Here is an 11,268-nt window from a genome sequence, read left to right on the forward strand (position 1 = left end):
CTCTTCCTCTTCCTCCTCCTCCTCTTCCTCCTCCTCCTCTTCTTCCTCTTCCTCCTCTTCCCCCTAATCTTCCTCCTACTATTCCTCTTCCTCCTCCTCTTCCTCCTATTCCTCTTCCTCCTACTCTTCCTCTTCCTCCTCCTCCTCTTCTTCCTCTTCCCCCTAATCTTCCTCCTACTATTCCTCTTCCTCCTCCTCTTCCTCCTACTCTTCCTCTTCCTCCTCCTCCTCTTCTTCCTCTTCCCCCTACTCTTCCTCCTTCTCCTTCTCCTCCTCCTCCATAGTGTAAATTACCAGGAGTCGGCAGCTGTCAAAATGACATATTGTCTCATTACTCACTTCCCCTACCGCCTGTCAAAACAATGGGGTCGGATGCTGCTTCCCTTCCTCCATTCTATCTAATTATCTTTCTCCCTCATTCTATCTGTCTGTTTATCTCTGTCTCACAGGTACACATAAATACAAGTATACATAGTATAAATTACCTAGGATAACCCAAGAAACCCAGACAAAGTGCTATACTCTGCTTGAAGATGCGAGTAAAAGTGATGACGCAGTCTTGTGGCTCTCTGAGACAGAGAGCTAGATGGATAGACAGGGAGCTTGACAGACAGGCAAATAGACAGACAGAAATGTTAGTATACCAGCAAAAACAAAGGGAGGGCGATGTTCATCTCATCTTTTGGCATCAGCTCTACCCTCATCAAACGTCAGCACTTATCAGATGTTATCTCCCCTTATCTTGTTACTGTCATGGGTGAACATTTATTATTACATATTATTATTATTATGTATTATTATTATGTATTATTATTATTATGTATTATTATTATTATGTATTATTATTATTATGTATTACTGTTATTACGTATTCTTCTTCTTCCTCCTCCTCTTCTTCTTCCTCCTCCTCCTCTTCTTCCTCCTCCTCCTCTTCTTCTTCCTCCTCCTCCTCCTCTTCTTCTTCTTCTTCCTCCTCCTCCTCCTCCTCTGCCTCCTCCTCCTCTTGCCTCCTCCTCCTGCCTCCTCCTCCTCTTGCCTCCTCCTCCTCTTGCCTCCTCCTCCTCTTGCCTCCTCCTCCTCTTGCCTCCTCCTCCTCTTGCCTCCTCCTCCTCTTGCCTCCTCCTCCTCCTCCATTCTTGGAACAAGTTTGAAGAGCTTGTAGTTCATAATCACTATCATCACCAATGCTCACATCTGAGTCTGGGATTTTGGAAAATAGGAGTTTCCTCTTTGATTCTAGTACAACTGAACGTGAACAAGACGGCCCAGCACCAGAGGTGGAAGGCTGTGGGTTGTCTGGGTTTTCCTCACTATTACCCATATTATGGTCATTAGTTTCGGTCAAAACCTCACCAGAACCTTGAAACTCATCTTTACTGTCACTTCCATCTGTATTAGAACTGTCACTGGGGAACAAAAGTGTCCCAATTCGCCGAGGAGTGAGGAACTTCTTACCGCAGGGCACGGTGGAAATTGTGTACTATGATGGCATTCCCACAATGCACCACTGGGTCCCAGATTTTTTTCCTACTGCGCACACCCACCACACAGACCCATTCTCTCACATCTAGGCTTATCAGCCTTTTCCTGCGAGATTTGAGGCCGCTAGAATTTATGCGTACTAGTACGTCAAAAACCCCTACTCGTAAGACGTACTAGTACGACCAAAACCCTCAAAGGGTTAAAAAGTTCTTAAGGAAGGATGGTAGATTGCCTCGAAGGCCTAAGGAGTGGGCTTGGGCCAAAATATTATACCTCCAAGTTGTCATATGCCTTCTCAAGGTCAAAAAATGTCAATAACTGAGTGGTTATTCGCAAAGGCATTACGAACATACATATCCAAGCTTAGTAAGAGGTCTATGGTAGAACGGCTGTCAAAAGTTAAACGAGCCACATTGCAAGGGTATCATCTTCGGCCGCGGGCAGGAAGAACATAAGTGTCTACCTTGAGAATTGGGAGATCTTGGAGTTCCAGCTGTTCGAGAATGTCAGTGCCACATGTCTGGAAATTCTGTTGGACTATGGTATGGGGCAGAATAACAGTACCACTACAAAAATTGAGGGAATGATGTTTTTCGATAGTGATAGGAATAGTATCAATATGTGAAAGAAGAGAAAGATCATGAGCTTGGGTAGAATTCTGGACTGTGATGATGCACGTACCACTCTTAAAAGCATGAAAGGAAATATCTCTACCAACATGGCGTAGGAGCGCTTTGCCAATACTATGGTCGGAAAGATAGGCAGTAGAAGGAGTCGGTCTTAATGTAAAGAATTTAGTCCGTTGTGTGGTCTGAAACTGAGTGTGGAGAGGGAGTGCATGACGTGTCGGTCTTTTCCTAGTAGAGAGGGAAGGTAACGAAGTAACATCATTAGGAGATTGTCGTTGACGTTTAGAAGTGGGACCAGAGTCGGTCCGATGTGGGACGGGCTGGCGATTCGAAAATCGCCGCACCATAGAGGGAGAAGCCGGAAGCATAGTCAAAGGAGAGTGGAGGTCAGACAAATCGAAGGAGTCAGTGGAAGCCCCGGTACCTGAAGCAAGTGAGAAAACAGCACCAGCAAGAGGTACAGGGGCCTTAGGAATGTCCGAAGAGTGGCCAAAAGATGAGGCACGGTCAGAACGGGGTGCCTCTCGGTAAGAAGTTCCTCACTCCTCGGCGGATTGGAGGTCTTTTGTTCCCAAGTGATAGCTCTAACAGCGATGAAAATGTCAGTGACAGTGAATTGCAGGGTTTTGAAGCGAGTGTTACCGGAAAAAGTGCCCAGGATAACGTAATTAGTGATGAAAACCCAGATGACCCACAATCTTCCACCTCTGGTGCTGGGCCGGCTTGTTCACGTTCATGTTCGCCTGTACCAGGACGAAAGAGGAAACTATTTGGTCGTGTACAACACCAAGATGTTAGCAGTGGCAGTGATAGTGATTTCAAGGTCATTGAAAGCAGTTCTAGTGACAGTGAGGGTGAATATTCCCCAGTGAAGCGGCAGTATGTACGACGTAGCAAGCGGTCTGGTAGTGTTTCATATGTTGTTCCAAGGGGAAGGAGAAACTCTGGGAGCACATCCCGTGGCCCTACACCACGACCTGATAGTGAAGATGACGATATTGTAACGATGGGTATGAATGATGCGAGTGATGGAGCAGGCAGTGGTGGTGATAGTGAGGGTGGCACGGCCCATATGGCACCATCAGTGGGCCACGCTACTACCCACGCTGCTGACTCTGCACAACAACCAGCCTCCCCCTACCCCACACTCCCACAACCTGCACCACCACAACCTGCACAACCACAACCTGCACAACCACAACCTGCACAACCACAACCACGGTACAATATCCAGACCCCACCAGCAGACCGCATCTGGGATTGGCAGGACGGTGACGAGTTTGTTCCCAGTCCCCATGACTTTGATGAAACACAAAGTGGAATAAAGCCATCTTGCCCACTTGGGAACAATGCCAGTGAACTGGACTGCTTTGAGTTATACTTCGATGAACCCCTGATGGACATCATTGTCAGGGAAACAAACACATACTGTGATTACACCATGGCAAATACAATTCTCTCACCAAAATCACGGCTACACAAGTGGAAGGAGACAACTGTGGCAGAGATGTACCTGTTTTTTGCCACAATAATGCTTATGCCACATGTGTATAAGCACACTGTCACCACATACTGGGCAACAGAACGCCTGATTTCAACTCCAGGTTTTAGTGACATTATAGGTGTCAATCGTTTCCTGATACTGTTACGTATGTTACACTTTTCAGACAAAACCAGGCCTGACAGAAGCGACAGGTTATATAAGATCAGAAATGTGTTTATGTACCTGAAACAAAAGTGCTGCATGTATTTTTATCCCTTCAGGAAGCTTGTTATTGATGAGTCCTTGATTTTATTCAAAGGAAGACTCTCATTCAAGCAATATATACCAAGCAAGAGGAAACGCTTTGGTATAAAGCTATTTGTACTGTGTGATTGCAGAAGTGGTTAGTTTTGGATATCATTGTGTACACTGGCAGTAATACTTTGAGAGATACCATGAAGTTATTGGGTATCTCTGGTGATGTGGTTCGAACAATGATGGAACCGTATCTTGGTAAGGGGCATATGTTATTTACTGATAACTGGTACACAAGCCCCTTACTCAGTGATTTCTTGCGAGTGAACTTGACAGACATGTGTGGCACAGTGCGTCGTAATCGTAAACATATGCCAAGGTTCGACGCTGGCACTCGCAGAGGTGAGGTGCAAGCCTTTGCTGCCAATGACATCATGGCATTTCGGTGGCATGACAAACGTGATGTCACATTGACATCAGTTCACAGAAACGAAATGGTACCCAGTGGCAGGGACAACAGAGAGACCAATGAACCCATTCTAAAGCCTGCAGCTGTCATGGACTACAACCTCAATATGTGCTTATTGGACAAATGTGACATGCAGATTGGGTTTGCAGACTGTGTACGCAAGAGTTATAAGTGGTATATAAAACTTTTTTTCCATCTTGTTGATATCTCTATGCTAAATGCTTATAACATATACAAGTTGAAGACCAACAAAACACCAAAATATGGTGAATTTTGCCTGTCAGTAATCAGACAAATAATTGCAAAGTACCAAGGAGAAACTCCTGCAATAGACCAGCGCCCACACACGTCATCTCGTTTCAGGCCTGGTGATCACTACCCCATACAACTGCCTCCTACTACTGCCAAGAAAAATGCTCAGAAGAGGTGTTATGTATGTATGCATACCACAAAACGCCCACAAACACGCAGAGACACTCGTTTTATGTGTGAGGAGTGTGAAGTGCCCCTCTGCATATACCCATGTTTCAAAGAGTTCCACAAGCTGCAGCAGTTCTAGGAACGTGTTTAGTGACTGTACATATGTATATATATTATGGAAAAATAGTAATAAACATTGTTTTGTATTGTTTGTGTAAACAAAGTGTATACACAAACTAATAGTGATAAAGTTTGTTCTGTTATTGTGTTGTAAACAATGAGTGTATATTTGAAGAATGCACCTTACATTGGTCTCACAGGCCACATAAGTTACCTGGAACAGAAAAATATTGAAAAATGCAAGAAACCTTTGAATTAGAGTAAATAAAAGAATACCGGGTGGGCGGCAGTCGCCGCTGTTGCCATACGTACGTCACTTTCTGCAAACTTTGCGGCTCTATATCTCGGTAAGTACTGATGGCAAAATTTTTTTTTAGGCTTAAAACACTCACAAAAATATTCCTAACATTTTCATAAGAAAAAATAATTTTTTTTTTTCGAATATTTGGCGACATAGAATGACAGTTTCAGAGAGAGGCCTGAAACAGTCAAAGGGTTAAGAAAAAAAAAAGAAAGAAAAGAAAATAATAAAAAAAGAATAAAAAAGGGGGGGACCGGGGAGGGATAGTTCCTAGGAGGAATGAAAGGGCCAGAAATCTCCCTCTACGCCCAAGAGGACCTCAACACCGCAAGTAGCGCAGATGCAGCATGGAACCCGTGCCATACCCTACCCATCATGCCAGTAAACCAGCAATCCGGGATAGCAACCTCGCATCTGCCGAGCTACCTCGGTGGACAAAAGAGAGGGCGGCCGGATATCCGCCACAAAGCATACCTCCTTTGGCCACCACCCCCAGAATCCGAAAGGTGGCTTCCAGAGATACACCCGTCACCCTAAAGTCACCCAAAGCTACCCTCCGGGATACCGGAGAGGGATCGGGACATCCCCAGGCAATCCAGATTCCACGGCAAACTACGCCACCACCAAGAACCTCAACGGAATGGGATGGACCCCGGTACCCTTTCCCCTACCTAGGAACTAGCGTGCCTGTGGGAAAAAATCCCAAAGGCCAAAAAGGAAGGGCAAAAGAGAGGGGTGGGGAGGAGGAGGAGGAAAGGAAAAATGGGAGAATGGGAGAGGGAAGGGGGGATTGGGGGGTAATTAGGTTCGGTCTGAGGAAGGAGACTGACAGGTCTAATTCCTCAGACCAAGAGCCTCTTCACCAAGCCAAGGAGCCCCCCTTGAAGAGGGGTGTGGGTTGAGGGATGCCGCTCTGCCTATCTTCCACCCTCCATCTCTTCTCCGAGGTAAATGTGTACGTACACTTTATAAAATTAGTTTATTTCTTTACATTCGCTATTATGTTTTATACAATATTTCTTTTTTCATAAATACATTTTTTCAGTGTTTTTCTTATGAAACTAGTGATCTAGTCCAGTTAGCCTCACAAACACTCCATTTTCTCTTATAATAAGAGAATGGGAAGATATGGTCATTGCAGCAGTGGCAATGGCCACCACCACCACTCATCACATAATGACAACATTTTATTCATTCTAGAGTATATACAGTAGACCGTCATTTAGCATGGTAGTTACGTTCCTGAATACACCATGTTAGGTAAAATCATGTTAGATGAACTGAAGAACTTGTGAGAAAAATAGGATTATGTTCCTGGAAGCCCCCAAAAAGTCAAACAACTTTTTTTTAGGCCTCCACATCTTACAAAAATAAAAGTGAATATGTAGTTACAGTTCACTGTTGTGATGTATTATGCTGTTTTTACTGCTTAAGACTACAAATGTAACAGAAATAACATTTCTTACCTTAAATTGTGGGTGCTTGTGTTTGTGGATGATTGTGAAGAGAATGGAGTTATGCTGTGGTCCTACTGGGCTGAGGTGGATGGTAGAGGTTCTGGTACTGAAGTCGATGGTTGTACTGGAGTGCCTAACTTTAAGTCATTTAGTAAGTCAGTCAAGTCATTCAGTAAATCAGTCAAGTCATTCAGTAAATCAGTCAAGTCATTCAGTAAGTCAGTTGAGTCACTCAGTAAGTCATTCAGTCAGTCAAGTCATTCAGTAAATCAGTCAAGTCACTCAGTAAGTCCAGTCAGTCACACAAACTCATGTTTACCTCTTTTTCTGTGTACAAAGTAATACTTCATTACAGCTACAGGTTATCTCGTCTAATATCTTTGTTAATTCTAAGGCTAAAGTGCTTATACCTCTTCGTGCTACTTTCAGTAACACTGGTATGGCTACTGGGTGTCATGATTGCTTGGAAGATACAAGATATAGTAATTAAAATATAACAATTCACAAACACAGCTGCCTTGTAGCAGAGAAAGACTTGACATGCATGAATTACGAACGCTGGGATGGTGAGGTGGTGTAGGGGAGTGGCAGGGGATGGTGGGAGGGTTTCCCGGCTGTTCCACAACAAGGCGGCCGCTTGAGCAAAAGAGAATTTTTTTTTTTTTTCCTTCCCACAAACTGAACCGTGTTAAATTTATTATACAATGTGTTACATAAAATTGTGCCGCAATTCTTCAATCGTGCAATACCCAAATCGTGCCAAGTAAACTTGAGCTAAATGACAGTCTACTGTATAATGTTTCTATTGTTATTTATATTGTTTATTATGTCATATCAGATGAGTTGTGATAGATAAATAAGCCGTAGAGTTGATATTAGTGTCACATTGAAGTATTTTGTCCTGCCTCCAGAGAGCAGAAATTCTGCTGGAACGGATTGACGGCATTTCAGTTAATTTCAATGAGGAAAATTGACCTGATATACTGTACACGCAAACTGAGTTACGAGCTAGGTCATGGAATGGATTAAACTCTTAAATCGAGGTTCCACTGTACAGTGGACCCTTGCCAAACGATATTAATCCGTTCCTGAGAGCTCAACGTTAGGCAAAATTATCATTAGGCGAATTAATTTTCCCCATAAGAAATAATGGAAATCAAATTAATCCATGCAAGACACCCCAAAGCATGAAAAAAAATTTTTTTACCACATGAAATATTAATTTTAATACACACAAACTGAAGAGATGTACAATACATGACACTTACCTTTATTGAAGATCTGGTGATAATTGATGGGATGGGAGGAGGGGAGTGTGTAGATGGTCTTAGTGTTTAGAAGGGGAATCCCCTTCCATTAGGACTTGAGGTAGCAAGTCCTTTTCCGGGGTTACTTCCCTTCTTTTAATGCCACTAGGACCAGCTTTAGAGTCACTGGACCTCTGTCGCACAACATATCTGTCCACAGAGGCCTGTACCTCTCGTTCCTTTATGACTTTCCTAAAGTGTTTCACAACATTGTCAGTATAATAATCACCAGCACGGCTTGCAATAGCTGTGTCAGGGTGATTTTTATCAAAAAAGGTTTGCACTTTAAGCCACATTGCACACATTTCCTTAATCTTTGAAGTAGGCAACTTCTTCAGTTTCTCTCTCCCCTCCTCCAAAGCAGTTTCATCAGGTCTGGCCTCTTGCTCTTGAAGATGATCTAGCAGCTCATCAGTGGTTAGTTCTTCATTGTCCTCCTCCACCAACTCTTCCACATCCTCCCCACTAACCTCACCAATATGAGCACTAGTTCCAAGCATTTTTTCCTGTTCACCTGGGTGTTAGTCAACTGTTGTGGGTCGCATCCTGGGGGACAAGATTAAGGACCCCAATGGAAATAAGTTAGACAGTCCTCGATGATGCACCGACTTTCTTGGGTTATCCTGGGTGGCTAACCCTCTGGGGTTAATCGTTTCTCAGTAATTGTTTCATGTTAAGCCATACCAACAACACACACTCCACATCTTCGAGTAATACAGCTGGTGGTGGTGCAGCAACAGCAACAGCTGACTGTGGTGCAGCAGCAGCTGACTGTAGTGCAGCAACAGCTGACCGAGGTGCACCAGCCGCTGACTGGTCCAGCAACAGCTGACGGTGACTGTGGTACGATAGTATTTCTCACCCTTTTTACCACAGGGTTGGCACTAGAAGCTTTCTTGGGGCCCATGGTCACTTATTTTGCAGGTGAAATCACTAAAAACTCTGTGATAATATGAAATGTTCCGATTGTATGCTTGGATGTGACCGCGGAGGCTGGCTTGTAAGCACTGTCACCCACGGAACAAGTGAGGCTGGCTCAGGCCGCATGTGGACGCGTCTCGGACGAATTGCGTCGAGCGAGTTTAGCGCTAGGCGAGGCAAAATTTTTGCGTGAAAATGTATCGCTAGGCAGATTTAACGTTATGCGATGCCATCGTTAGGCGAGGGTCCACTGTACTTGTAAGTGGTGTCTCGCTGTATAAACAGAGGGTGGAAGTTCACTGCAGTTAACAGTTACCTTAGCTCCAGGGGTCCTGGAGATCGAGTTGTTCCATAATATCTATATCACATGTTAGGAAGTCTCACTGAACTAGGGTATGCAGGTCAACAACAGTTCCACGGGAGTATCGTTAATGGTGCTAAGAATGATAAGATTTGAGAGATTGCTCAGCATTTTGCAGTGACAATGCGTACACCATTCTCGAGAAAATTAAATTAAATGTTTCATCCATGTTGCAAGAGTGCCTTTCTGATACTGTGGTCTGAAAGACTGTGGGATATGTCAGTCGAAGAGTAAAGAATTTAGTCCACGAGTTACCTTGAAACACAGATTGTAAGTGAAGAAATTTTTGAGAAGTTCATTTCTGAGAATAAGAGCAATAGGTAATAGGGTTAGTGTCATCTGTTACAGGTTGTGATCGTTTGGATGGAAGACTGGAGTTGGTTCATCTTGAGATGTGTGGATGATCCAAAAATCAATGTGCTGTAAAGGGGCAAGTTGTAATCATGGTCAAGGTTGTGTGGAGGTCAGACGTATCAAAAGGGTCAGTCAAAACTTCGGTACCAGAAGTGGGCAATGTGGTGTTACCCAAAGGAGGTACCAGGTTCTTTGAAAGGTCCACTGATGCATTAGGGTCATGCAAGGATGCTGCTGGGAAAAGAAGAGGTCCAAGAGGGAGAGTTCTCCATGACAAGGTTTATTTCTTTCTAAAAAAAAAAAAAGTATGGAGGGACAGCTCCAAGTAGAAACTAAAAAGAGATTGTATATCCCCTTCCATGTCCAGGAGGGATAGGGGTGGGAAAGACACCAATAGACCAAATATTTTTTTTTCTTACATTTGCATATTCTTTTTTTTTTTTAATGGTAATATCAACAGTACAAATACATGTAGAAATGAGTGTTTGTGTTAGTACAAACATGTTCAATTACTTGTCAACTGTTCAATTGCTTCATCAGTGCTTATCTCTTGGTATCAGTGGTTTCTTAATTAAATAAATCTAATAAGGAAAGAAAGCAAACAATTTAGTTAAGTATTTGGGAAGAAATAAATATGGTAAACAAGTTATTAAAAATGTTTAACAAAAATTAAAGAAAACAAATTCCCAAGTAACTGAGCATTTGCAGTCATTTCCAGTATTTTTCTTCGAGATATTCTGGGGAAATAATCAATATGCTAATCCATACCTATATACCTTCAGAAAGTCAGCTGACACATGTAATAAATGGTGAAACTTTAACTCCCTTTCCATGAAGGCTTATGCATACACCACATCTAGATACCTGAGGAACTAACATCTCTCTCTCTCTGTGTTGTGTTCATTTACTATGTAACAGTTGAAAAATGTCAATGGAGAAAATACACATTATTAAACAGCAGAAAATGATTCAAAATAAGCCAATAATTACCAAGCACAACTACAGATTTGATATTAAAATTAACTTTGTCAGTCTGACTTAATATAAATGGTAAAAAATAATGACAATTACATTCACTTTATTGGTCTTTTTATTAACTCCTTTATATCCAATATAATGACTGGCAGAGTAAGCTGTGCTGGCCATCTAAGTAGCCATCAGCAGTTTACTCCAGACACACACAGTAGGAACAGTAAGCTATTATCTAAATCACATAAGTAATCTTTCATGACCTGACTATGGTGCAGAATTTGTAAATGCTGTATACAGAAAATTCTAATGTTGGATTCATGACAAGGTTCCTAAATAAACTTAAATGCATAAATATACTAAAAGATTCTGCACACACAGCCGAGACAGACTTATTAAGCCATGAGGTACACAGTTCTAACAAATTCTATCTGTACAAATATTTACATATACAAAAATGCTTTTTACATACTGTAATTCTTTGGAAGATATTAAAAAAAAAATAACATTTGCAGTGACACTGAAATCTACTGTTGAACAACTGGCAGCAAGTGATTGCTTCCCTGCACCAGTCTTGGACATGCATTATCAAAAGACAAATAAAATGCCAAACTATATAATTATTTATGAATTCTCCAGGGATAATGCAATGTAAGTATTAAAATGAATAAATATAATAAAATCTGAAAGTAATGTAATGGATGTCTACGATGAAGCCTCAACTATGGAGAACTAGCTGC

The 11,268-nt window shown here is 42.4% G+C and overlaps 1 protein-coding gene across 4 annotated transcripts in view; it reads right to left on the reverse strand.

Annotated features, from left to right (window-relative positions):
• Positions 1 to 10,631: 10,631 nt before the first annotated feature.
• Positions 10,632 to 11,268, reverse strand: part of Ptp99A (Protein tyrosine phosphatase 99A) — a 727,568-nt gene continuing 726,931 nt past the window's right edge. For all 4 annotated transcript variants that reach the window (XM_070090786.1, XM_070090785.1, XM_070090787.1 and 1 more), the window contains one exon: positions 10,632 to 11,268. This exon is cut by the window's right edge and continues 13,076 nt beyond it. The gene's annotated coding sequence lies outside the window, so the exon portion shown is untranslated.

This window comes from Cherax quadricarinatus, chromosome 33 (genome assembly GCF_038502225.1).
Source record: "Cherax quadricarinatus isolate ZL_2023a chromosome 33, ASM3850222v1, whole genome shotgun sequence".
NCBI classification, from domain to species: Eukaryota; Metazoa; Arthropoda; class Malacostraca; order Decapoda; family Parastacidae; genus Cherax; species Cherax quadricarinatus.